The 26,820-nt window shown below is 46.3% G+C and overlaps 1 long non-coding RNA gene across 1 annotated transcript in view; it reads left to right on the top strand.

Moving 5' to 3' along the window:
• Nucleotides 1-500: 500 nt before the first annotated feature.
• LOC108448191 overlaps nucleotides 501-26,820 on the top strand; it is a 47,005-nt gene continuing 20,685 nt past the window's right edge. The window contains exon 1 of the long non-coding RNA XR_001863988.1: nucleotides 501-10,152. This is a non-coding gene — a long non-coding RNA (uncharacterized LOC108448191). The remainder of the gene's footprint in view (nucleotides 10,153-26,820) is intronic.

The raw sequence follows: 26,820 nt of genomic DNA, 5'->3' as shown, positions 1-26,820 counted from the left end.
GGGCCTGTGGTGGGAGGGAGCAGAGGGGGAGGAGGGAGCTCTCACCAGCCCCACCACACTCCAGCAATCAAAGCCCAGCCTCTGTAATTAATACTATTTAGCCCAGGTTAGTAGCAGAGGAAAATGTCTCTTGTCAGCCTTCACCAGCCCCACCACACTCCAAAAATCAAAGCCCAGCCTCTGTAATTAATACTATTTAGCCCAGGTTAGTAGCAGAGGAAAATGTCTCTTGTCAGCCTGGCTTTGCCCACTGGCCCTGATTTAGCAACATGAAAGCATTTTTTCTGATTAACTGTTCACTGAAGGAGATAAAAGAGATGACCATGAAATGTTTTCTTTAATGTGATGAATGTAAAGGGACTGGTAGAGCTGGAAAGGGTGAGAGGAGAGAAGAGAGAACGCTCCGACAGCAGATGGGGCTGGGGTGGGAAAGGGGTGTAGGGCAGAGCTGGGGGGCTGGGATGGAGGGGGCTGTGAGGTAGGGGCAGAACTGGGGGGGGTCCACGACTAGGCTGGCAGGGACCCCAGGATGGGAATGAGTGGATAACCAGGATGGAGCTTGGAACTGAAACATTTCTGAAGAGAACTGTGCTAGCAACTGTAATTTTTACAGATGTATATATAGATAGATATGTATATATGCATGAGGTTTTTTAAGGCTTTTCTGAAGTTGCAGTCTGAATGCCAAATTTCACTGCTCATCTCTACTACTAAGCTAAAAAAATGTTGGTAGCTAGGAAACAAAGTGAAGTAGTAAAGCTCCATTTCTAACATGATGTGGTTAGGATATTTTGGGGAACAGTGATGCTGCTCCTACTTTGTAAAACCGTACTAGGGGGTTGAAAAGCTATATATAAAAGCTAAACACAGTTTCCTACCATGCCTTAGAAGACATCTCACTGTCATGTAGTCTTAACTGGCCTTCCATGGCTTTCAATGTGCTTTAAACTATGCATTGTTGACAGCTTACATTTTAAACTTTTCTCAGGATGGACAATGAAGTTGGTCTGACACACTTAAGATTAGTTTCTGGTTTCTGTGTATTGGGTGGGAATAGGGTGGGTACTTGCCAGAATGAAAAAATACTAATTTGGAAGAGAGAGGGAGAAAATCCGGAGAGCATCCCCAGTCAAGCTAGTTTTTGCAGTTGTTTGCAGAAAAAGATTTTGCCCCGATGTTTTTATGTATTTCAGGATAGAAAGGGAGAGTGAAATAAGATGGTTTCAGTTGAGAGGTTTCTGTTGAAAGGTAACTGTGCACAAGGTAGAGGACAAAACTCCTTGTAGATAAGTACCCAGTCACAAAAACTGATGTGCCTTGTACAAGCTGATCGTGCTAAAGGGGATGTACCTTTACAGGCAAGCCAGCAATTGTTATCTTCCCAGGATGTGCAGTGAGCAGCTCAGACATGCACAAAGGCCTCAGCCGTGTACGACATTAGGTCTGCAGGTCTGTAAGCAGATCGGATGTCCTCACACCAAGCTCCCCTTTTGAGTCAGCTCAGCTCCTCTCCCAGAGGTCAGAGGAGACACAGGAAAGGTCCCTGAGCAGGCAATGGAAACACTGAAAGGGAGGTGAGGCTTGAATGCAGATAAGAGGAGTGAAAACTAATTTATCTGAAAAAGCACTGTCATTGTGGGGTATAAAATAATGACTGGGAAGTCCCTTTTATTTACTGAGAGGCAATAATAGCAGAGGGCAGATGATAACACTGAGAAGGTGACATTTTAGGGCTCTTTCATCTAGGAGAGAGAGGCGTAACAAGCAACGGGGGTTGCAGTTTCAAGCCTGGCAAATGTAAATAAGAAATGAGGCACGTTGCACACGGGGAGCTGGCATACATTGAAACAGGGTTTGTGTGGAGATTGTGTGGGGCTCACCATCTCTTAATGGCTTTTTGTCCATAAAATGGCTTTTTGGGAGATAAAAACAAATTACTGATCTCAACTGCAGTGATGGCTGAAATTCAGTGGTGGAGCATTGGTCAGGCTAAGAATTCCTGCCTTTTCTTCATTCAGGTGGAGACTTGACTGAAAAATACCCCCCCCTTACCCAAGCAGCTCAGCCATAGGGAGTGTCTCAGGGTGGTGGTGAGTGCAGTCACCTTCTTAAGGGGCTGTGACATTTGCACGGCCAAGAAAAGGGTGCATCCCTTTATTGCCTGGGGGAAAGCGGGATGAGTCTGTGTGGAAGCAGCTGCAGGCAATGGCCTTTGAGTGGAGGCCTGAGGCCAGGAGGAGTCCTTGTGGTGTCTGCAGGAACATGTCCACTGCCACACTTGTTGACCTGGGACAGCCACTCTGAGAGCTGTACTGGGCGGTCCCTCCTGTCCTTGACAACCTGCCTTCCTGGGAAAAAAAAATGCTTGAGCCTCGGCACCCTGTAAGTGCTTCCAGCAGCTTGTGCCAGGCCTGCTCAGAGTCACCATCCCCACTCCTTGGGAAGCCTTTCTGTGAAGGCTCTGTAGACATTTCAGGACAAGCCTCTGCATCCTTTCTTTCCCCTGCTCACAAATGTTTCCAAGGCTCATCCATAGCATCAGTGCATGTTTCCCTTGGACCTTTCAGGATCCCCTCCTGTTGTGTGCCCCTAGGGCAGAGACCTCCGTGTGCTCCCCTGTTTAACCTTGCCTCCTGTTCCCAAAATCTCCATTCCTGTGAAATATCCTAAGCCTCCCACAGGCTCAGCTAATGTGCTGTGACACATCCTGCTAATCTGCAAGCAGCTGCCCAGGCTGCCAGCACATCCCAAGGTTTTGGGGTAAGGGCAGTCCATGATGAAAGCCCTACCTTGCCTCTGGCATGCAGAGTGGGTCAAGTACTGCACAGGAGGTAGAAAAACACCTGCCAGTGATGACTAAGTATTAATGTTTTCCCAGAAAGTGGCAAATCTCTCAGCCTGGAGTCCATCATCATAAATAATTTTTGTTTTAAAAGCAAACAAACAAACCAGTGGAAGTCTCCCAGCAGCAGGTGCTGCCTCCATGTGAAACCCAGCCTCACAACCCATGGTTCGCAATTGCCTGTTTATTCTGTCTGCTATTTATAGCTGGTCAAACCTTTCCATCCTGCCTCGTGTTTCCTGCTTCCTCTATCTTACTAATGAATGTATTTACTGTTAGTATTTTAATAAAACAAACAAAAAATTGTATGAAAAATACTGCCTTTGGCCAGGGTGCTGCTGGCTTGAGTTGTTCAGGAGGACACAGGCCAGCTGGGGAAGCTTGTGCTGTAATGGATGCTGGAGAAACAATGAGATGGGAAAAGAGGTGGTGCACATCTAAAGCACGGGGCAGAGATCAAGAATGACAGGACTGGGTCTGTCTTCATGGGGTGAACCGCATTATTTTCACTGGCTTTGTCTGAACCACCCCTCATCTTGTGCCAGCTGGTTGTTGCTGGTCCCAGCTAGGGCAGCCCCAGCTCCAGCTGTGGCAAGTGGGCCCCTGGCTAGAAGGCATGACAGACATGGGAAAACCAACGTTGTGTCAGTCCAAGGGGAAGCTGTTTAACGCAGAGACTGGCTGACCGTGCTTGTGGAGAAGTTTGGCTGGGACACGGATGCTGCAGGTGATTGCAGGCTGGTGGCTGTAGCTGCTTGGTGAAGGTAGACAGTGACTCTGCAGCTGAAACCACTCTGAAAAACTGTGACAGAGAAGTGTCCTGAAATCTCTGGGATAGGTGACACTGGCCAACATGGAATAAATGAATTGAACAACCTGTGTACAAAAAACCACCCACGTGCCACTGAGCCTCACTTCATCATCCACTCTTCTGCAGACGTCCTTTGTACTGCTGCTACATGAGCCATGACTGCAGCCACCTCACTGTGTCAGCTTCACATTTTTCTCCATTAGGCTTGTATTTCCTTACTTACATGCAAGTTTAAGCATTGCTTTATAGCCTCAAGCAGACACCAATCATGTGCCTCTCCCTTATTTAAATTCATTTTACAGGCCAACGCAGCACAAGATTCTGTAAAGTATGGCTGTAACTGAGGTCCTGCTTTGAGAGTTGGTGTTTTGGTCTGTGTCATGAACTATATAGACCTCACTGGCCTTAAAATCCAAATAATTATCACCCATGCTGATACCACCTTTGTGAAAAGGGCGATTTCTTTCAGTTCATATTGGGTCATTTAAGAAGGAGGCTCTAAACCTGACACTCACTTCTCTTTCCTGAGTAGTGCATGATTAACACTTGCTCTGGATTTTTGAACAAGTGGGATTTGCACCCCTTTGTGGAAGGGAGTGTAGCCCACCTGGTTGTTGCATGAGTGGCTATTTTCTCATTTTAGAGAAGATGGTATTGCAATTCACTGCTCAGCAGCAGACAGGTCCACAGCCTAAGAGACCTCTGATTCCCTAAGATATCTCTGTTCTCCCCAGGAATCTCTGTGGCTGGAGAGTGGGGAGAGCCTTGCTGTGAAATGATGGAAGTGGTGCGTGCCTCTGCTCCCAGAAAAAAACCTAGGCAGCTAAGTGGATCAGGTATAAAGTGTAGATAGAGAAAGCACAATGAGTTTACTTTTTTTAAGTAGTTGTCTACCCAGGGTGCAAATTCTGAACCCTCTAAAAAGGCCAGTTGTGATAACAAATGTTTATAAAAATAATGTAGCTGATCTTAGAGGGGAAGTTCAGGGTGTGTTTTGTTAATCTTAGGAGGTCTGCACAAAATTAATTTATTACTTATTTTTACACTGGATAATTTTCAGGCTGGTTTTTTTTTAACACGGCTGCTAATGTAACAATAGGATGGGACTGAACTGTTAGCAGCCTCAGGCACTGTCCAATGATTCACCAAAGCATTTCACTTGTACTACAGCTGATATTTGTGTGACATTCAGCATGCCAGACTGGAACATTCAATATTTGGGACTCGGATTCCTCCCAGACAGAAAGGCGCTTAGGAGAGGCTTCAGCCTATCTCTGGGCTCCTTCCTTTAACAAAAATCTGATTAAGTTAATTATGTTTTGTGAGAAAAAAAAAAGGAATAGAAAAAACAACATATGAGATGTCAGTGAAAAGAAATAGAAAAAGCTTTCTGAGCAAAAGGCTTGAAACAATGGATTCCTGCCATCTTAGCTGTCTCACCTTTCCTACTGGCTCAGCTGTGATTTACATTTCTATTGATAAAAGAGTGATCCTGATGTGAAACAGCTCTGCAAATAACCAGAGCAAAATTCATGCATCCTTTCACAATATTCCAGCTCAATATTTTAGTGGAATAAAAACTGAAGAAAAGGATATTTTTTTAATTGATGTTTTCTTTGGAAACTGGGCGATGGGGCTATTTCTTCAGAACTGCCTTGGAAGATGTAGTAGTGCATGGACTGGATGCTCCAGAAGGGTAGGCTCTTTCTGCAAAACACCACCCCACATTCCAGCTTTCTTACCTGAGCAATTTTTTTTAATGCCAAATACTTTTTCTGACAAGATTTACAGGGGTCTTAAAGAATCTCACCAAAAATCAGATTGGTAAAATGTCTAATGGCCCTTCCTCCATCTGGTACAGAAGGGAGTTAACAGCATAACGATGCTAGAATGTTTAGCAGTTCATGTGATTGCACAAACGTTTCTTTTATTCCTAGAAATGGGAATCAAAAAGGGTTTTATGAGCTTGACAGATTGCCCCATTCTACACTGTCCATTGCTCATTTCACCTCCAACGATACACAGCTGCAACATGTTTGATGTGCCTGTGAACCTGAATCAAAGCAATGAACATCTTAAATATTTCTGTAACAAAACCTGCTCAATAGACTAAATTATCTACAGGAGGAGTCCTACAGGAAGCACCTGCACTTTGGTATTTAGTTCAGCATTGTGTTTCCTAATGCTGCTGACCTGTTCTGTGATCTTGAAAAAAAAAGGTTTTTTATTTGTTTCCTCTCAGATCCCATCACTCTTTTGTCTCCTTACAGGCTGAGCACTTCATAGCAGAATCTGTCTCATCCCCTTTGTTTGTAGGAGGCTCTGTGTGGCTCAGTCAAAGCCCATAGAGAGTGATGTCATATGAATAGTGCTTGTCACCTGGGCAGAACAGTGGAGAGGTCTGTCTGATTTTCCCCCCTGTCTGTTGTGGCACAGGACCATTTTATGGTGTTGTGAAAGCTGATGATGTGAGCGAAGAGATCAGACCTCACCTTGGGATGCTGCTGCAGTTCCTGGTTGCTGGCACAGGAATGCAGAAATGCAGATGAATGTCCTGCTGATGCCTGGACTAGATGCAATATAAAGCAGCTTGAAGGAAGATTTGTTCAATTCCATCTTCAAAGAAGCAGGAGGTATTTTTGTTGAAAGAGGAGCACCAGCATGGTCCCCTGTAAAGGTGCAGGTGCTGCTCTGAGGCATGAGCTCCAGTAAGTGAAGTTAAATCTATGGGAAGCAGCAGAGTTAAGGAAGCCTAGCTTCTAATGCCTTCATTGCAGCGCTAGAATTCCCTATGCCTTCCATACTTACTCTTACAATACCCTCCAGTCCACTTCAAATCCTCTACTGGGCTGTGTAGCAGACAGCAAAGGCTGGACATGGTGCCTGGACACTAGACTCACTAGGGACTCTTTGATGCCTGCTGGGGAGCCCATCAGGGGTGCCACCCCGTCTGTGTGCCTGCAGCACATCAGCAAGAGCACTTTCCAACCACAAGGACTGCTCTGAAGAGACAATGTTTTGGGCTGACACAACGGGCACTGAAGTCAAGCAGCTCACCAGAAGAGAGAGGGGAGAATTTCATACTGAGATGTTCTGAGCTGTAAATGAAAGAAGAGTGTATGAAAAAGGAAGACAGTTTTCTGTAGCTTGGATCAGTCTCAGCTGTTAAGGGTCTAGTTTGTACAACACCTCAGTCCTGGAGTATTTAGGCTTTCTATGTAACCAAGCTACCTGGCTTTGGGCTGTTGTGTTGCATGGGGCTTCTTAAAGATCAAAAACTTGGTGGCATGTAGTATTTCTTTGAAAGTTTAATGGGGATGAAAACCATATGAAGGTAATGAGATAAAAACCTCATGACATCTGTTTGCACTTTTAAAAATTGCATGAAAACTGAAAGCATGCAAATAAGCTCAGCATTTGATGAGTGATGAGCAGTGTTCCTGCTGCTTGTGTGTCAGCCTGGAGCTGCTAATGACTAGACAGGCTGTAACTGCAGCTGAGAGAAAGCCATGAGGAAACAGCACTTGATTAATAAAGCAAAATGCCAGCTTTCAGTACTGCTGGAGTGCCCGGACAGGTGGGGTATGACAGTCTTGAGCAGTCCTGAGAACTGCTGACTCCACCAAGCTGGCTCAACACAAAGCTCATAGTGACTCTGGAGCAGACAATCTTTTGCTTCTCTTTCAAACCATTCTGACACTATCTAACCCTTTTCCTACACCTGAATGTCCAGGGGTTATTCCAGACTGTCACCATGACAGCCACGTCATCCCCAGGCTTGTAGCTGGTGGAATCAGGCAATCAAATGCGGGATGCTCCAGGTTTCTGTACAGGTGCTGCAGACATTAAAGCATGGGAGGTCGTGGCAGGTGTACTAGCCAAAGCCTGAAACTGTGCTTCGAGCACCAGAGAAGAAAAGTAAGGAGACCAATGGAAATATGCATGTGGAATGAATCCCTCTTTCCATCCTATGTCCAACAGTAGCCAGCACCAGGTTTCCTAGAAAAGATGTCAGGACTTGGAGGGGTCAAGTGTGGAGTAAGCACATCTCTGCCCCTCATCCTCTGTCATGGGTATACCTGCCAGCTAAGCAGCTCAGTCAATGAGCAGCCAAAGACAGGTCCTGGAGCAGGATAACTCATGCTCCTTCTGACACAAGTGGTCATTGTTTGCAGCGTTTCTGAGCCTTGCTGACTGCCTTCAAAATTATAGAAGTTGGCCTGATGGCACAGAGATAACTGAAGTCAGACATACTCCCCCCGCTCCCTGAGAGGGAAGCTCCCTAGGCCAACTCTGAGAAGCCAGCAACAAGAATTAGAAGAAAAAATTGCATAACTTACTGTTATTTGCAATGGCCCGGTGCCTTCCAGCTACCCAGGCCCTTTCTGAGTACTGCTGAGTTTATGGCTGGTGTTAAAATATGTGTATTCCACTGGAATTCCCCATTCTTTAACTCTTTTTCCTCCATCACTTTTGTGCTTATGAGAGAAAATGGCAGGTGTTCCCAGCTGTCCCCTTAAAGACCACTGGCACACTCATACTGATGACTCTATTTCTCTTTCTCCTTGAGGCAGTGTTCATCCTGGAACATTCAGGGTCGTGCCACTATCACTGTGTTACTCCCAAAGGGATGGGTGAGCAGACCTGTAGCTCATAGCAGCTGACACAAAGGTGTTGGGACCTCAGCAGTGGTCCCACCATGACTACAGTGCCAGCCTCCTCCCCAGGCATTGCTACACATCACTTAGAGCCCCATAAAGCCCACGAGTCAGAGAAGGGTTCCAGGATGCTTTTATTTGTTTTCATCCCCCTGACTTTCTCTTGCAACAGGGATCCCTCTTCACTGAACCACTGAGGAGTGTCTCCCCAAGCTTTGTCAAGTCCTTTCTCATGCAGGAGGCATTTGCATCACTTTTATCTCCTTATACATCTTCCTTACCTCATTACACATCCTTCTTGCCTTCTTGTATTATTTTACATCTTCCTTTCTAGATCATTAAAGCAATCACCACGTTGCAATGAAGAGGGGCTGCTGACCAGTGAAGGAGCCTTGCCAGGAGGAAAGTGGAATGAAGGATAAGTATTATTAGGTGCCAGCATGTCAGGCTCTGGGATCAGGGAAATTCAGGAGTATTGTATAATGCAAGGGATCTCAAGATGCTAAAAATACAGACTTGTCAACAAATGCAACAGTGCAGATTTGTAGAAGAGCTGGGAGGGTGAGTGAACAGAAATCCCAACAACCCCAGACAGTTCCATGTGATACATCTATCAGCCTCTGACTTCAGGGCTTTACTAAGGGAATTTGGAAAACACACTATATCCCATTAATTCTGGCTGGAAAGCTCTTCTTGAGTTAGCTGACTGTTCTCTTCAGGTCAGTCTAGCAAAGAAAAACTCCTCCTGACTTGAGGGCCTAAGATAGCAGCTCTTGGGTTCTGCATCAGGACAGTACCTGTGGGAAGGGAGAGCCTAAGAGAGGCTCTGTTAGAGCCCAGTACCGAGAAAATGGATGATAAAATGAGGGGACAGCCATCACATGGATAGAGAGCTGATAGAGCTTCACTCCAAGATATCTTTTAAAGTCAGTTGCATGTAAGCACTTTCTTTGAAGTAAGTGCAAGCAGTTCTCTGAGTAAGAACTCAGAAGCAGAATTGGGCAAGGCTTGATGGTACAAATGTGACTGCAGTCAGGAAATACTCTCTCTTTTCCTTGAGATACAAACTCACTAACCTCTGTGGGATGGGGGGGACAACACTGGAAATGAGAGCAAGAATTGCACAACACCCTGTGACAGAAACCAGGCTTGACTCCCAGCCAGTGTAAATTTGAACTAAATGCTATACTGGATCAAAAGTCCACCGAGTTCATTCTCCTAGCTTTGACAGCAACTAAAGTATAAAAACTGGGCCTTGACAGAGGGATCTTTTCCCTTCTGCACCCTTTTAGCACCTGACAGCTTGCACTGCAGATATGTCCAGAGATGGAGCTTTGGCTAGACCACTATATTTGACCATGAGAGGCTTCTCATCATCTGTTGTGCTGTTTGAGGCACTGAGATGGTTGTTTTCCACAATATCCCACAGCAATGAGTTCCATGGGGTGCTTATATCCCATGTTAAAGGGGGTAACTGGGTAGGTAGAGAGGCCAAATGAATGTTTACTGCCTGAACCACTACCCAACCCCCCTTCCCCCCTTCTCAACATACACAGAATTAAAAATGATGAACCTTTCAGTCAGTGCTTATGAAGAAATCCCACAGCTGTACCACACAGAAAAAATGGGAAAGTCCAAGTTTGAAACGGGTTGTTGGTCATTCCACAAGAGTAACATCTTCATGGGAATTTTGCCAACTAAATTCAATTGTGATGCTGCAAAAATGTTGTGTAAATAATGTTTCTGTGATACATGTGTTGCAAGTTATTACCAAGCCATAAAGGATCTGGGAAAGAAGAAACCGAAACACAAAATGCTCTGTGATGCCAGAACACCTTCTGGTGAGTATCAGTTTGCAAACCGCAATGTAAGTTTATGCCCACAATTTAATTGACCTCCTGAAAGCAAAGGTAAACAGGAATAGAAGGGCAGGCGTCTGCGGTTCTCTCTTTCCTCCAGAGAAATTCATTCTCCATCAAGTTCTGCCCTATTTCACTGGCATTTTCTCAGCCCCTGAGCAATAGAAAACAATACCTAAAAAACAACTCTTAACTTAGGTGTGCAGGGAAGGGGGCTTGTGAGACATGCTCAGCAGTTTTGAGGATGGACACACAGCTCCCAAATCTGACAAGGAAACCTGAGACCCACCACAAAAACCACACAGCCCAAAACAAAAAGATGGCTTAAGAAAGCAGTGTGCTCTGAAAGATTGCACTGCTGTGGTGGGAAGTGTCTCAACCAAGCTCTAAGTGGTCATGGCTGAGAAAAAAACCCCATTTGATCTCTCTTCCCAAAACTTGCAATCAAACATCAAACTCCTTGGTTTGGCAGAACTAACTCATTTCTTTTCTATAACTATGGTCTCACAGTAGAAGAGCATCAAAACAAACTGAGGAAGCAGGAGGAGTATCCACTGCCCGAGTAAGGCAGATAGCTGTGCTTGAGGGCTGCCGCAGTCTATTGCCTACACCTCATGGTAGGACCCCTGGGACAAAGGATGCATAGTTTCCCCCTCATTAGGGAGGCTGGTGGTGTGAAATGCTGCTCTTCTAGGGAGAAATCTCCTCCGGGACCCATTTACCACTGCCTTTTTGGCACACACCAATTATCTGCTGTGTAAGCTGCGACATATATTGGTATCACAATTATACACCCCCTGCTTCTTCATCTTGTTTAGTCTGTTAGCACCTAGGTGTGTAGAGTCTGAGCACTGGTGTTTAATGTGGGAAGAAAGGCAAGGATTAAGCTGCCCTCCAGCAGTAGATACTAAATAAAGAAAAGCAATCACCAAGAAGGCTGTCTCAGCCCAGTGCCTGTTCCAGCTCAGCCTCTCCCGTACACAGACCCTATTCTGCCACAGTGCACCTTTGTGTCCGAGGAACCAGGCTAGAGAAAGGGGAGTAGAGCTGCTGATATGTACTAAGGACCATCTGGAGAGCTGCAGACATTCTTGCTGCCTCCGTCCTGGGGCATGGACTCCATGAAGGCCACTGGACATCACCCTGTAACTCTGAGGCTCTTGCAGGCAGGGATGCTGTCATCCTGCTGCTGCTAGGCTCTCAGACCTCAGAAGCTTCTCTGTGATGCTCTCTAGGCTGCAACACGAGAGAAAAAGGGCAGGTGGAGGAGGGGAGCATGGGGATGCACGATTCCCGTGGTAGCAGAGGTACTCTGTGACCCTGAATAGGCTATGCCACAGGGAGTGAAGGGGATGTGTTTCTAGCTCAGCCAAACCAACAGGCAGACACAAGTGTGTTGAGAGCCACCATCAGCTTCCTAAATTAAAGCTCTCAGCAGGCTGGGGCCACCCAGTATTAGCAAGGGAGCTATGCTCAACACGAGTACCTCCCTGCCATTTTGAACTCACTGTGTGCTGCAACATCAAGGCCACCACATGGCTGGGCTTTGGTACAGGATGATATAGCCCAGCTCTCTGGGAGCTGCAGTCCCAAACCTCACATGTGCTTTGTGAGAGGAAGCGAGCCTGGCCACACTCCCTCACAGGGAAATTAGGCAGGGAGAAGAAATACAGCAAGCCTGAAGAGAGAGAGGATTGGGGCTGATGTGAGCCAGGGCTTCACCAGAGCCCATTTTCCCTCCTGGAATAAGGGGGAAGGTGGGGAAGGGATGTGCTCTGTCCCAGGAGTTTCCCATTTTGCATTCCCAGCTGGCATTAAGGATGGCAAAATGGGCTGTGCTCTGACAAGTTGTGCCTGGTAATCAGTGGAATCACATCAGTTCCTGGCACAGTGGAGCCAGTAGCAAGGGCGAGGGAAGCCAGATGGTTGTAGAGGTGGCTGTCTGGCTATGCCCTGTGTGTACACATATCACATTCACATTTACATACATCTCTACCTACACAGAACTGAACTGGAACCAAGATAATTTGGAATAACAAAGTGGGATTTCTCTGTGACAAATCCAATCTTGAGATTCACCCTGTAGATTATCCTCGTATAAACCTCCCACCCTTTCAATTACCCTTTCCCACTGTACCCCACCCCACTTCAGCCTTGTAACTCCTCTGCTTGCCAGCACCAAGGTGGCTCCATAGAGCATCCTATTCTCCCACATGGGAACACTGGACCAACTTGGTACTCCCAGGAGGCTTCGCCTGCAGCAGGTGCTGCTCAGAGGCTGGTGAATAAGAGACCAGGGAGAGCCTGGGAGGAACTGCCAGCTGCAGCCTTGCTCTGTTAGCATGAGATGTGCCAAAAGTTTCAGAGCTGATCAGCACCAGAAGGCAACTTCCTGATGCAATTAAGATAGAGGTAAATTCAGACACATCTTGCCATTCTTCCGGGACGTGTGTTGCTAATTAAAAGTCAGCCTGCATGTTTAGGATCAAGGACAGTGACACGTCCTGTGGCGGTAGAGAACATTTCTGCATGTTCTTGTGACACTGGTGGTTGGACCTACAGAACATGGTTGTGGCTACCTGTGAGTGAGAGGTTTCCCTTGGACTCCTTTAGCTTATGCTACACACCTGCTCCCATTTAAAACCTTATTAAATTCAGAGAGGCAGGGCTGTCCACAGGTCAGGAGCTGTAACGGAGCTCGGGAGTTTTCAGTTTTGCACTTGAATCAGCTGGATTCAAAGCGTGGTGTTGGGAAAACCACCTGACTTGTGGCTCCATTCACATCATACAGGCCAGGGAGTGCTGGGCCTCCAGTGGGACCCTCCCTGAGCAATAAATCTTTGAGTTAAAGACTGACTCCAGTTGCAAGCACAGAGCACAGCAAGTCTCTAGTCTCTCTTCCCCTTAAGACAGCTGTGATACAAATGGTCAGTCTTTAGAGGATTTTTTCTCTAAAAAAATTCTCTGTGAATTAAATTTTAACTGGGCATCATTTTCTCTGCAGCTGATGAGTGTTTCTGTAGGAAGTTTTGTGATCCCAGCAAGTGAATATAGTTCATGCTCTGACAGTAATTAAATGATAGATCCACTTTTGAGTTGAGGAGACAACATGTCCTCTAGGGTGGTCCATCGAATGCAGAAACAGCACCATGCAAATGAAAAGACAGCTCAAACAAAGGATTTCACAATGAGACTCTTAGAGCTAAGACATTTGGGATCATTGGATCTGGATCTAGTTCCCAGCCACAGATTTGCAGCATGAGCTGAGGCTCTCAGCTTACTCTTCTCTATAAAGGGAACAGTACTCTAACCTTTTTATATGGAAAGGCTGCACAAAAATGTGAAGCTATCTAACAGGCTGGAGGAGCCTCCACCAGAAGTAGCCACGGTCAACTGTCCTGATGGTTGCCTGCGTGATCTCATGAGACTAAAATCCCTTCTCCATGTCATGTGAAATCTCAAGAAAGCAGAAAACCCAAAGGCAAATAATCTGTTTGAAAACGTACCACGAGTTAATGGAGAGTTCTTCTCTGTAGAGTGAATATTTGGTGTATATTTATTTGTATTTCCCTCCTACCTTCCTCTTTTATAATTAAAAGAAATCCAGGAAAAAAGCTAAAGGTATATTTCAACACCAGCTCCCTCAGGTTTGTGATCAAGTAACTTTTCCCCTCCTTCAGCTATGAAAGGAAGCTGATTGCTGAGAATTGCTAAAAGAGCGGATTAGCGCCTGCTGAATTTTTTAGTTCCTAGGGCTGATCAAAAGCCAGGCTGTGCCCCTGACAGCTCCCCCCAGCCCTCTCTGGTGGCCACCCAGATGTTCTCCCATTCCGGCCCTCGGATTTACAATCTGTCATGGTTGACAGCTGTGAGCTGGACTCAAACAGGGCTGGCGCTCTGTGATCGGAAAGACCAGACCTTGCTTCTGTGGGCCGCACCTTGCTTTCCAAAAAATGTGAGTGTTCAGAAGAGTGAACAAACCCCCACAGTGAAGATTTCAAGTGAATGGGTCCCAAAGCAGTGGATCTACCCTAAGCATGCAAACAGCTGGATGTAAGGGCACCAAGAGTCTCTTAGATATTTCAGAGAATTCTCACTATCGTTTGGAAGGTCAGCATGGCCAGTTGTTTTGCAGCTGTTCTAAACACATGAGTTTCTTCTCTACCACCAATGAAGATTTGCTACATCACCATTTGGCCATTGGGAGGAACAATCCTTCATCAGCTCAGTCCTCAGCCCTGGGACCATTCTCCAGAGTTCTCTTTTAATGCTCGTTCTTCAACACTAAAAGGTCAGACTACTGCCTGCTAAAGGCTGCCAGTCTACAGGAATGATCTGAGACCTTCAGTAGTGCTCCACTGACTTGATGGCAGGTTGATGGCTCTTAAAATGCCAGAAAATGGGTGCCAACATTGTTCCATATATATTTTTTTATGCTTCCCAGCTGGTTATATTCAAGCATGGCTTCCCTGAGGAATGCCCAGAAAAACAGGAGACCCCTACAAGCCTACAAGCTCCAGAAACCCCATGCTCATGTGGCTTTTCAAAGCACAGCCAATGTATTCTTGCCCTTGTTGCCCAAGTCTCTCCCCATTTAGCTCCTGAAGGCTGGGAGATGTGCTGCCAGGCACTCAGCCAGAGACAGCAGCACAGGGATGCAAAACAGCCCTGCTTCAGGGTCATGCCAAGCTCTAGAGTCACTGTCTGGGGAAAGGACGATCTTCTGTAGTCATTCTCTTTTCCTCCACCTTTTTTTTACCCAAACGCTGGGAGATGCTTTAGCTCTTTCTGAGCTTTTATCCCTCACACCAAGAGAATGAACCACTAATGAGAAGCATTTGGCTTGCAAGTTCTCACTGCTCTTTCATATCCAGGTCCCTAAAACTACTCCACTAGCTCAGAGACACAGAAAGTGCTGGTTGTATAGCTTCTGCTCCTGAGATCCAAAAGCTTTGGGCTTCATAGCCAGCCCAGACTTCTGCTTTCCCTCTGGTCCAGCTATAGAGGCTATTGACCACTTCTGTGTGGAGATGCTGCTGGGACTCTCCTGAACAGGTTCTCACACCAGCAGTCTTTGCCAGCTCCTAAATTCATCAAGTTTCTCTTCCACTACCTGGAGCTCCAGAGTGCATCCCTCATTTCTGATCTTTCTCTCCTGAGCAGAGATTCCGAAAATTCCTTAAATTAAGATGTCAGTTAAGAATCTATCTTAGATTGCAACAATCTACCTTCTCCACATTTGTGGTGTTGGTGGTTCCTAATGTGGATGAATGCTGGGGCCACTTGTTCTGAGCTGAACAATTTTCTGATGTGATGGGATGATTTGGACACTACAGTGCCAAAACAGGAACTGTGCATGAAGTCAGATGTTTGCTGTGAGTAAGACCATGAGAACTGCGTGTGTTGCACAAACCATGGATAGCTCCAGGTCCAAGGAGCTGGGAGCTGGGGAATCTTGGAGGAGCTTGGAGCCCTGCCTAATGGGGATGAGGGAGGCTTTGATGAGCAGCATCAAACACTGTTCTCAAAAAAGGGGCTGCATAAACACACTTCTTGGCACTTGGTCAGTGAACAGAGAAATTTCTTTTTCTTCCCAAGAATGTGTTCAGGGTGGGATCTTGGAGTCTGATTTTGAATAACACTGGTGGGGGAAAGCCATGCTGCATTCCTTCTCTGCTCTGCAGGGCCAAAGGCTGGGCAGGGTCCCATCTGTGCAGGGCTGCAGTGCCTGAGGATGCTCTTCCAGTTGCTTCTTGGGGGACCCAACACAAAGATGTGGCAACATTCGGGATAAAGACTCTTTACTCCTGTCATTCCCAGGAGTTATTGGGAAGAGCATCTGGCCTGACAGATGCTGTCAGGGGCCTGAGACCCCTCTTCAGGATCATACCAAAGGTCTTCAGAGAAGGGTGCAGGATCAAATTACTCCTCCAATGCCTGGAAACACTGCACATACTGCAGGGAGGCCTCTCTGGGCAGCAGGTAGACCACTTTTACTCTGGATGCAGGCAAAATGAGAACTTCTGAGATCTTGTGCTGCCCTAGCAAAGCCCTGCTTTCCAAGAGTTCAGAGCATCCTCTTTTCCTGTAGCCTCGCTGCAGCCAAAACATTTGGCATCATTGACAACCAGGGTTTTTACTTAATGGGTAACAACTGTCTTACCTCCCACGGCACTGTGAGGATTACTGAGTTAACTGCTTTGGAAATGTACAACAAGTGACTAATAATAATGGGAGTGGCACAAATATTTCATAATGAGCAGCCTGTCGGATTCGGCCTTCTCATTCTTTTCCTCGAACAGCACTCACTATGAAGTTGCGTTCTTCTTGCATTCTTGCATTTGTTTGTTGATTAAATCGATGAAAGCATCTGGTCATCTCTTTTCCTGTTACTTGACAGCAAATATTTGAAATTCAGTGTGTGTTAGTGGGGGTGGTTCCTCACATGTAGAGGGTGTTGCTGATCCCTGGACAGATGAGCAAGTATGTTCTCTGAGAGGCAAATTACTTCAAAAATAATTCTATTTTGCCTATTTTGTGCAGGGGACTGAAATGTGATGGCTAGAAGTATCTTGAGCAGTAAAATACAGTTTCTCATGGGAGTGAAATAGTATCATACTCCCAAAAGTCATCCAAAGGATTTGAACCCACATACTCTGAACACCAGACAACAAACCTTGACTTCTGCCCAGTCACCTGTGTTCTCCAAGGGACTGGGCAGGGCTGCAAGCACATTCCTTCCCAAGATCTTTGTTTTCACCTGTTGCTCAACTTGAATTGTTCCTAGTGCATGGTGCTATATGTGGGCTGACTGTTATTAGATAATCCTGAGCATTTTGGTAGTAACAATAGCTGCATCTCCAGGGACGCTGGGCATCATGGGCATCAGCACTCCATAGCTGTGTCCAGCTGGGGCAGTACCTTGCCTGACTTCCCTGCTGTGAAGCCATATGTTGCTGTGGTGATGCTGGGATGTCATTATTGTTTGAACAGCAAATGGAGAGGATTAGGATGACTTTGTGGCCAGATCAGGCAGAGTAACTGCTGTCTTCAATTTCAGCAGCAGAGAACAGAGCACATTCGTGCGTACATGGTCATTGCTTTCTCTGGAAAAGCCCTTCCCATCCTTGCTCGTCTCTCCATGCCAATGCTACCTTGTGCCCTGGCAAGAGGCCCTGTCCCAGAGCAAAGCCCAGCAGGTGACACCCCTTCTCTTGTTGACCTGGCAGGAGAGCAGCAGACTCTGCCAGCAGCGAGGAGGAGGCAGGGAGTAGGTACTGGTACCAATTAGCAGCCTGAACGGGGTTATTACAGGACAAGCTCTGTTTAACTTAACTGCTAACAGACTGGCTCTGTCATTTGGAAGAAATCACAGGCAAACAGACTTAATGGGGGCCTGGAGGAGTGGGGGCAGGGAGCACCGTGGCTTCCCCTCCTCTTATGAGCAGTGTATTTTGTAAGATACAGATGTAATTGTCGTTTGAAACACATGTACAGCAGGATGGGGAGGAGGGCAGGAGGCTCACTGATCAGCTCAAATCTATGGAGCAATCTGCATCCTGAAGAGCATGGCTTTGCACATCTGTTTCACAGTCTCTTTTTGTCACCAGAGGATAATAGGAAGGCTTTCCTGAACTGCTGCCTGGCTCAGGGTGCTCAAACATCACCACCAGCCAGACCTCCAGCCAGGGGAAAGCCTCTGTACCTTCCTCTCTCTCAGCCAAACCTGACTCCTGCTCTGATTTGAGGCATGGCATGGTCTGATTGGGACTTGCAGTTGTCATGCAGAAGCTGCATGAGCAGAAAATGGATTGAAAACCCTACAACAGAGCACTGTATTTTCCTTAAACACAGGACTCTGGCTCATTGAAATCCCAGTCCAGTGGCTGCAGAGGCCCATGGAGATTTCTGCAGAGGTCAGGTGGCTCTGGTGGGATCATTGAATCCACACATCTTTTCTGGATTGGAAATACTGGCAGTGTCTGGTTTCATGAGGAAAGGAATACCACTGGTATGTTAAATGGATGGTTGGGTGAGGTTCTGGAAAACTGATGTCTGTTAATTCAGTAGGATTGCTCACCGCATCACGATTGTACTGGCTTAGATCAAGAAAAATTTAAGGATGAAGAAGAGCCTTTGCTTTCCTGAATTCTGTGTTTTGACCTCTGGGAAGCTGGGCATGAAGGAAGAAAGCAAGTTACACATCTCATATGTGCAGACACTGCCTATGAGTCCTAGATCACAGCAAAATTTTGCCAGTTCCTCCTATCCAAACTGGAGCAGCTTTCAATCCATGGCATCTCATGACAGCATCAGGTGTGGAGAAGAAAAGTGAGAGGTGGGAGAGCAAGAAAGCCCTTTCCTGATGGGAGGCAGCAGAGGCAACCCACCAGCAGGCTGTCAAATACAGTAAGCAGCAAACTTTGCCTGCTACACTCTGAACTTGTATCCATGAGAGATCAGAACTCCCAGCTTCTCCTCATTTCAGCATTTAACAGGAGCAAGGCACCCGTTGCTTCCCACAGAGGGCAAGATAAATGGCATGGCCACGGTAACTTAGTATGGGAACTACAGTGCAGAATGCGGCCCTTCAAAGATCACTAACTCCCACTTTCTGCTTTTGGGTTTCTATTTCTAAGCAGATGCTTGACATGAGTATTTTTTTGTTTAGTGTCAGACAGGTATTTCTCGTGGAAGATGCCACAAGAGACAGGGTCAATGTGATGCGTTAATTTAGTAAAGGTTAAGAATTTGCAATTGAATAACATTATAGCAATGGAGAGAAAAGGGATTTGGCAGAGTTGGAGGAAGGGCATAGCAGGGACTATGGGGCAGGAGCAAGTAGGGTAGAACTGTGGGGCCAGGACTAGGCTAGTGGGGAGGCTGCAAGGCAGGTCTGAAGGCAGCAGTAAAGCTGCGCGATTCTTGATGGCACCGTTATTGCAAAACCATGGCTCCCAGTGATACACCAAACACATCTCCAGAAGCAAAGCACTTGCTGTGTTAACAGAGCACACGTGGCCTTCTCCTGAGCAGCATCCCTTTGCATGGTGTGGCCCTTTAAAATGTGCCAAACAGATTGAGTACAACTAGCACACACATAATAAATGTGACACAACAATAAAGAGAAACAATACTGCACTCCCAAAAAATGCTGGAAATGCCACAGAATTCATTGAAGATGCCCCAACTCCCCCTTAACCTCTATGCCAGGAACTATTGTTTCTAATGTTAATAATGCCTGGCAATCAACAGTGGCATAACTCCAGGCCCCTGTAGGTCAGGGATGATGGGATCAGACTGAAGCAATGTAATCAGTAGCAGAGCTCAGCTTGGATTGCCAGGCTCTCTCTTTTTGACAGCACATACCACTGATGGAAAAAAATGAAGCCACCAAAGGTAGGCACATAGCAGGTAGGTGCTTCCTCCTGCAGCTATTCCTCAAGCTGCTGAAGTTCAGAGCACCCTGGACGAAAAGAGATGGCAAAAGACCCTGAGGAGTTTCACATGATTTGGCCCTGCACCAGGAGTAGCACTACCTCATAGAGGTTGGGTCAGTGAAGTTTACTTGGCTAAGCAAATGCTGGCAGTCCATGCTGAGGTGGAGGGGGAGAGCTTGTCCCTGCCAATCGGTGTGTATAATGGCCATGAAGTAAAACAGATGGAGCCACTGGACAGGAAGGCACTTCTTTTTTCCATCCCTCTGTGATGTGCCGACACCCCACGTCCCTCTCAGATACGTCTCCCGTCTGGACGTGGGAGCTGGGAAGAGCCGAAGAGCCGACTGAAATGGGATGGAACCAAATACCTCACTCAGCACAGATACCACCTTTTAAACAAGCAACTGATGTAACACTGTGATATTGATACGATACAGAGTGGCCCTCCGTGCAAACAGCTTGGTCTCCTCGCCACGGCAAAACCAGCCCTTGCACCAGGGCTTCCTCGCTTTGCGTGTGCCCCTATGCACCCCTCTGGGAGAGGGCTGGGAGGGGGAGGAAGGAGTTAAAAAAGCCAATGCGGCCCTAACGACCCATCTGCCACCTCATCTCGTGTGACACGAATCATGCGATTGGGGGGGGGCGGTGGGAGGGCAGGAAGCAGCTCCCTTTCTCTCCTGTTAGCTGAACCTCTGATTATCATTTCTGTGCAGCCGAGGAGGTGGCATGCCATTGTGTGTCAGCTGGGAGAGCTGCTGAAAGGGGGGCTTCTCCCTGTCTTAAAGGAGAAAGCCTTTCCTAAACCCTTCCTTTGCAGAGAAGGAATCGCCCTCCTCCCAAGGAGCCTATGCAACAGGAAAGGGCCCTCAAAGAGCTCCAGCCTACCCAACCATCTGAGCTCCAGCCCTAGGGACACTGGGCTGACGTCTTTGACAGGGATGCCCCCCAGCAGGGAGCAGGGAGCCAGGGTCCCCAGCCTTCCCGGAGAGGCTGGCGACCAACAGGGCCAATTAGCACCAACCGCAGCATCAGGTTTTGTGTGATAGAGGCACTTGGCCATGAGGAACTGGTTGAAGCTCCTCACCTCATTTCACACAGGCAACAGCAATCAGATGGTAATAACCATGGGTCACTAGAAGGTGACCTCGAGGTGAAAGGCTCCATATCCCATTACTGGCTTACTTAGCTATCAGCCTAGCATGTCTTTCTAGCGCTTTGAATCAGAGAATGGTATTCAAGCCCTTTGAGAGAGTTCCTGCTGGATGGTGTTTAGCATTGTGCATTTCCCAGCAGACATGCAGGAATGGTAATTAAAATCCTCCATGACTACCATGTACTGGGACCTTGCCATTAGCATTGTGTGACTAGGCAGGAATGTATTGATTTTTTGCCTGAGTTGTGCATGCTTATGGCAGACATCAGCTCTGATTTATGTCCCGCTTTATTATATATGTGTGTGTGTGCTCATCTCACGTTAGCCATTAAACTTACCATTAGTATCTGCTGGTATTCTACAGCATGCAGAGAGGCCCTGAATGGTAAGTAGCATCCCTGCTCTGATCTCTGTCAGACCTAAACAGATTGCATCCCACAGCACCAACAATTTAGTCAGCTCATTTATCCCACTCAGGGATCATTTAATTCTTTCTGGCCGTTTGTGTCATCTTCTTTTTCCATCATAATCTGTTTAACTGGGGGAGGGCTGGATGAAAATGGCTAAGGGCCCTTGTTTCTGATGCAATTCCCATCACAGGATATGTTTCCTCAAGTCGTGTGATACGCTGGCAGCTCCTTTGCCCTAGTTGCCTGTTCCCTCCTCACTGTGTGTCTGCATCTCTGACTGAGTTACAGTTTTGGGCCTGATCATGAAATTAAGGTTTTCTTCACTCATCTGCCTGCCTTGGCAGCTGAGTCATGTGTCTCCTCTGGCAAGCACAGACTCTCCATGGCACTAGCAATAACTGGTGCAACCACCATCCTCTATCAGCTGTGAAGCAGATAGGCTTGTAGGGAGAACCAATTTCTTTCAATCCAGTTACATGTTTTGAAAAAAACTGGGAAAACTTAAAGGCACAAAAGCCTCCTTTTCAATTTTGAACCACAAACAGCAAACTCCTAGAAAGGACTGGCTGAGAACAAATGTTTTGAGTTTAGTTTGGGTTTGGTAATCAACTGGGCAGTTTGAGAAAAAAGGTGGTTAGCACCTGTAAAAATGTGAGGGCTGAGAAGTAGTGAGAAATAAGAAATATTGTGTCATAAAATAGTGCATTTACGGAGTTGATGAGCTTTGCTATCCAGAAGTACTGTGGATTCTAGCTCCCAGCTTCTTCTTTGAAGGTATTTTATAAATCTCCCTGAGGATCAGGTTGAGAAGTCAGTGGTTAAAAGGAAATTTCTGTGGAGAAAGCCAGCTAGGTGCTTCTGTCCCTCTACCAGTTGCCATTGATAATTTATCTGGGGCTGTACTGCTTGCTCAGCAGCACCCACAGTTTCCATGAGGACGTTTGTTGCAGTGGGGATACATACTACATGCTGCTGGCTGGGAAATGGGGTGTGCACGAAAATGCACATATGTGTCTTCATCTGCAGCCATGTCCAAACCCCAAATGGTAGCTGCTTCCCATACCCAAGGAACCTTTCAAGCATCTAGCATTCCCAGCTTTTCCTGGCTCTTCTACAGCTGCTCCTGGAGACAGGTACTCTGGAGACACTGAGGAGAGGACAGCAGTATTTTTTTACTGCAGCATGGCAACCTAAGCAAAATGTGGTGCTAAGGGATTCCAAAACCTAGGCACATTGGGATGTAGGACGTCATAACTTCTGGGGTGACCTGGCTCCTTTTTGAAGAGTAGGAGGAGTATGAAAGGGGAGTAGATTTAGGCAATAGTAAAGAGCAACCCTGGAGGGATTTTCTACATGGCCACTTATGGAGCTCTTAGTCTTTCTCCTCTCGTTTTTGACTATCTGGCAGCATCCCTCCAAAATAATCCTGATAATGAGGTGGCTCTGGGACCTGGTGTCCCATGTGTTATACATTTCTTTCCTGTGAAGAGGAGCCTCTAGATATGTCTAAAACACTACAGCGTCACAGGAGTTCACCAGGAAAGGATGGAGGCAACTGGTCTCCTCATTTGAAGAGATGTGTGAATGGGCAGCATGACCCACACAGTTCTTCCCTGTGCAGGATGTGCTGTCAATCCAGACTCCGTCATTCCCTGCTCTGGATTGCTCAGATAGTTTGAGGGTGTGCAATGAGGACTGTCCAAGCAGTCTCTTAAGTTTCTGCTTTACTGGGAGTCACCCGGGCTTCTTTAATGAGGGTCTCCTAGTGATTCAAGACTGAGACATCATGAACTGGCAGAGAAGATTTTGAATTTGCTGCAGGGTACTGCATAGGGTACTGTGACAAAGGGAAGCACAGCTTGCTCCTGCAATTACAGATTCATGACTCATATAATAATTTAGGTTACAAGGCACTTCTAGTGGTCATCTGGTCCAAGCCTTTGCTCAAAGCATGGCAAATCTTTATGTTAGATCCACCTTCAGAGCTAGATCTAGCTGCTCAGGGCTTTGTCCAGTTGAAGATCTCCAGGGCTGGACATTACACAATCTCTGGACAGCATGTTCCAGTGTTCGACCACCCTCATTGTGCAAAAATGTTTCCTAATATCTAATTATATATTCTCTTGCTACAACTTGTTCTGTTGCTTCTTGTTCTTCTGCTGTATACCTCCAGAAAAGTCTCAATTTTCTATATAATTTCTAATTAGGTATTTGAAGAGATAATGCCTGGGAACAGAAAGGCACTTTTAGCCTTTTTCAATGTGAAGAGGAGCACAGAAGAAGCAGTATTAGAGTATTCAACCTTGAAATCTTTTCATGCTGCTCAGAGATGCACCTGCCACTAAGATCAGAACAAGTCAAATGATTATTTTACAAACCAATAAAATTATTCTCAGGAAACAGGTATGATCTGATCTATCCTGAAGGATTGAGTTACAGAATTAACTCTTGGGGACAGTCCACTGCCTTCTCCTCATCTGTGGATAAGAGAAAACAAGGTAGAGAGGAAAGGCAGTTGGGGAAGTCAGCGATACAGGATGGGAGGAGGTGATAGAGAAAAGGGTCAGAAACCAGTGTCTTTTAAACACTACTCTTCTGAACAGTTATGCCTGTGCTGGATGTGCAGCCTATCCATGCTTTTGGGGGTGCCACCATACACAAGCTAAATGGTTTCACTCCTGCAGGGCACAACGGACTTTTTGCCCAGTGATGACTGAATATTTTATGTTGCTGTTTACCCAGGAGTTCTGCAGACCCCCAGGGTAGCTCTGAAAAAGGTGAGAGAGTGGGCCAAAGTGTCTTGCCATATCTTGGGAGTTTGTTTGAGCAACATAGTGGGGGACAAGTTTGTCAAAGCTAGAAAGAATGTTGTCGTAGTATGTACCTTTTCATAGTGGTGACTTTCCTCCAGCCATAACAGTTTCACAAGGAATCAGAAGTGAAGAAGGCAGCCCAAGGGAGACTGTGGGCGTTCCAAGCAGCCCAGGTGATCTGTGTTATGTAGTTAAGGGCCAGCATTGCATCGAGGGGGCTCACTCCTTGACTGGTGTAAATCAGCACAGCCTCTCTGGAGGCTCTGGAACTGTGCTGGTTCATCCTAACTGAGGAAGATCTGGCCCATGATATCCAGGCTCAGACTACATGATGTAGGTTTGTCCTCTGTACGTGCAAGAGGTATCTTAGGAGTCTGGGACAATGTGGATTATGCTAAGGATTTCTAGCTGGTGAGTGGAGCAGCAGAACCCACCTAAATTAAATATGAGACCTGTATGTCCTGCCTAAAAATCAGTAGCTGTAGCTGGACACTGCCAGGCTCACTGCCCTGGGAGAGAATTAGCTATCTGAACTCTAGCTAGGCTAGGGAGCCAAGCAACAGCATTTGATGGGTAGAAAAGGTATCCTGTTTCTTGGGAGGCTTTTCTAACAGGATTGAGGCCTATCTGTTTTGAGGAAGAAAAACTACTATGGGAAAATAATAATGTGTCAAAAACCCCTTGAATTCAGCTCACTTTACACAAAATGAGGGGCTTATAAATCCTTGGCTTTGCTTTATAGTCAATGAAGAGAGATGAACATCCAGAGAAATACTCGAGTCAACTAAATTCTATCTTGCTGTTTGTAGAGGCATGTGTTTGTCCCTGTGACTAAAGGGAGGGCAGAAGGTGCTTACTAGAACTCTGTACCCCAGGTATAGTATTCCAACAAAATCCCATGGGAGGAGCACTCCCTAGTAGAGGTCAGCTGGCATGGCAATGCCTGAGTTTTGCAGGAAGGCCAGAGTTCCAGCCCCCATGCCAGAGTGAAGGAGACCAGACAGTAATGAAAAGATCATGACTGTAAAATTAGCATAGAGTGGATGCTCCTGGCATAGTGTGTTGGAATGTTGGCAAAATCTCAGGGAAAAATTAGAATGGAAAGAAAAGTTAGAGAAAAGGACCATGAGAATAAGCAGAAGACTAGAGCAGAGCACTGGTAAACGTTTGGACTAGAACAATGGCTGGAACATGGGTGGACTATAGAAGGATTTAGGCCAAGCTCTGACTTGCAAACAAAATTCATGTTTGGATTTGACCCTGCTGATTGTCATGGGTGTTGCTGAGTTTACAGTTTTCCTCACTGAGGAAGGAACATGTAGGGACGAGAGCAGTGGGGTCAGGGGTGCCTTTGCACTTCTGGCTTGGCAGATTTTCCTCTCTGTGGACTTTTCTCAGCCTCTGGGAAAGTCCATTGTTGCTACAGCCTCATTTACTGTAGTTTTCCTCCTAATTCTCATTCATGCTCAGAAGGGTGCAAAATTTGCAGTCAATCAGAGGGACTTGGACAGTGGAGTTTGTCAAAGATAATTAAAGCCTGGAATCGCCTACATGTTTATTTTTATTTTATCGGAATATGCTGGGATGAGTCCAGATTGTATACCAGGAATGGTTTATTTTGCTTTTCTTCACTTTAACGGCACCAGTTCTTTTTTCCTCTCAGATTCTTCCATTTGCTGCAAAATATATTAGGAGAAAGAATTCCTTTCTTTTCCGCACCATTTTTTCTCTCAGGGTTGCCAAAGCATAAACATCGCTGATACCAATCCTTCTTCTCCTTAGTCCAGCTACCTTTTAAAAATGTTATTTTATTATAACTCCTTTGCATTAAATAGGAACATTCAAAGCCAGTTCTCAGGTGCTGTAAACACACTCCTGCTTTGGGGCAATCAGCAGTTTCAGCAGCACATTTGCAAGCAGTTCCTAATGTTCACACTGAGCTCTCCTGCACAGCTGTGGTGCAAAAGCCCAGCACAGATGCACCACAGTAGCATGTGGCAAGTCACAGCACTTGACACCAGCAGAGTCACCTGAGGCTTTACACCATGAATGCAAGGCCACCTCTAGAATAACGTGGTGGGGTGAAACAGACGCTGGTCAGGGCAAAGAAGTTCAGTGGTAATGGTAGGAAGTTTAACTCAGGGGAGGGGGGAGACTGTGGAAGAGGTGAAGACTTAAGGAGTACTTAAAGGGAGGCAAGAGAATATGTGACAGCCCGGTATGGAAACTATACAACAAAAATGATAAACTGGGAGGGACCAGACTGACAAACAGATCAGGAGATATGGGAGATCTTTCACTGGTTTCAAGGAGAAAGAAAGTCTTGGTCAAAGTGAAAGAGAAGAAAAGACACAAAAAGGAGGATGAAAGAAAGATTTTGTTCAGAGTTGCAATGGCCTGGGGCAGATCCCCTGGAAGAGGGAATTGTATATAAGTAAGACAGGAAGGAAAAGAAAAGTGAACAAGAGATTGATGAATATAAGCTGTTGTCCACAGTGCAGTCATAGCTATGGCTGCAGTGAACCATGGGTGCATCCAGGGTAGTATTAAATTGCTAGTACTGCCGTGTAAGTAGTACCACACCATTATTCATGGTGTGGCTGTGGCAGCAAGGGGTGCCAGCAGTCCTGGAGACAGGCTGATTAGCTTTATAAGCTGAAGAAATCATTTTGGGAAGAGAACCAGAGCTGCTCAGGGAGGCAGCAGCAGAATACAACCACAGCAGAGATTTTTTTCTGCTCAGAATGGATGAAATACAGGTTTTACCTCCCCTCTTTTGTCTTCCACGGGCCCTGTCCCATCTAACTGGCAGATACTCTTTTCCCGTGGCGGGC

This window comes from Corvus brachyrhynchos, unplaced genomic scaffold, assembly GCF_000691975.1.
Source record: "Corvus brachyrhynchos isolate BGI_N302 unplaced genomic scaffold, ASM69197v1 scaffold31, whole genome shotgun sequence".
Taxonomy (NCBI): domain Eukaryota; kingdom Metazoa; phylum Chordata; class Aves; order Passeriformes; family Corvidae; genus Corvus; species Corvus brachyrhynchos.
This window is presented reverse-complemented; position numbering and strand designations above follow the sequence as displayed.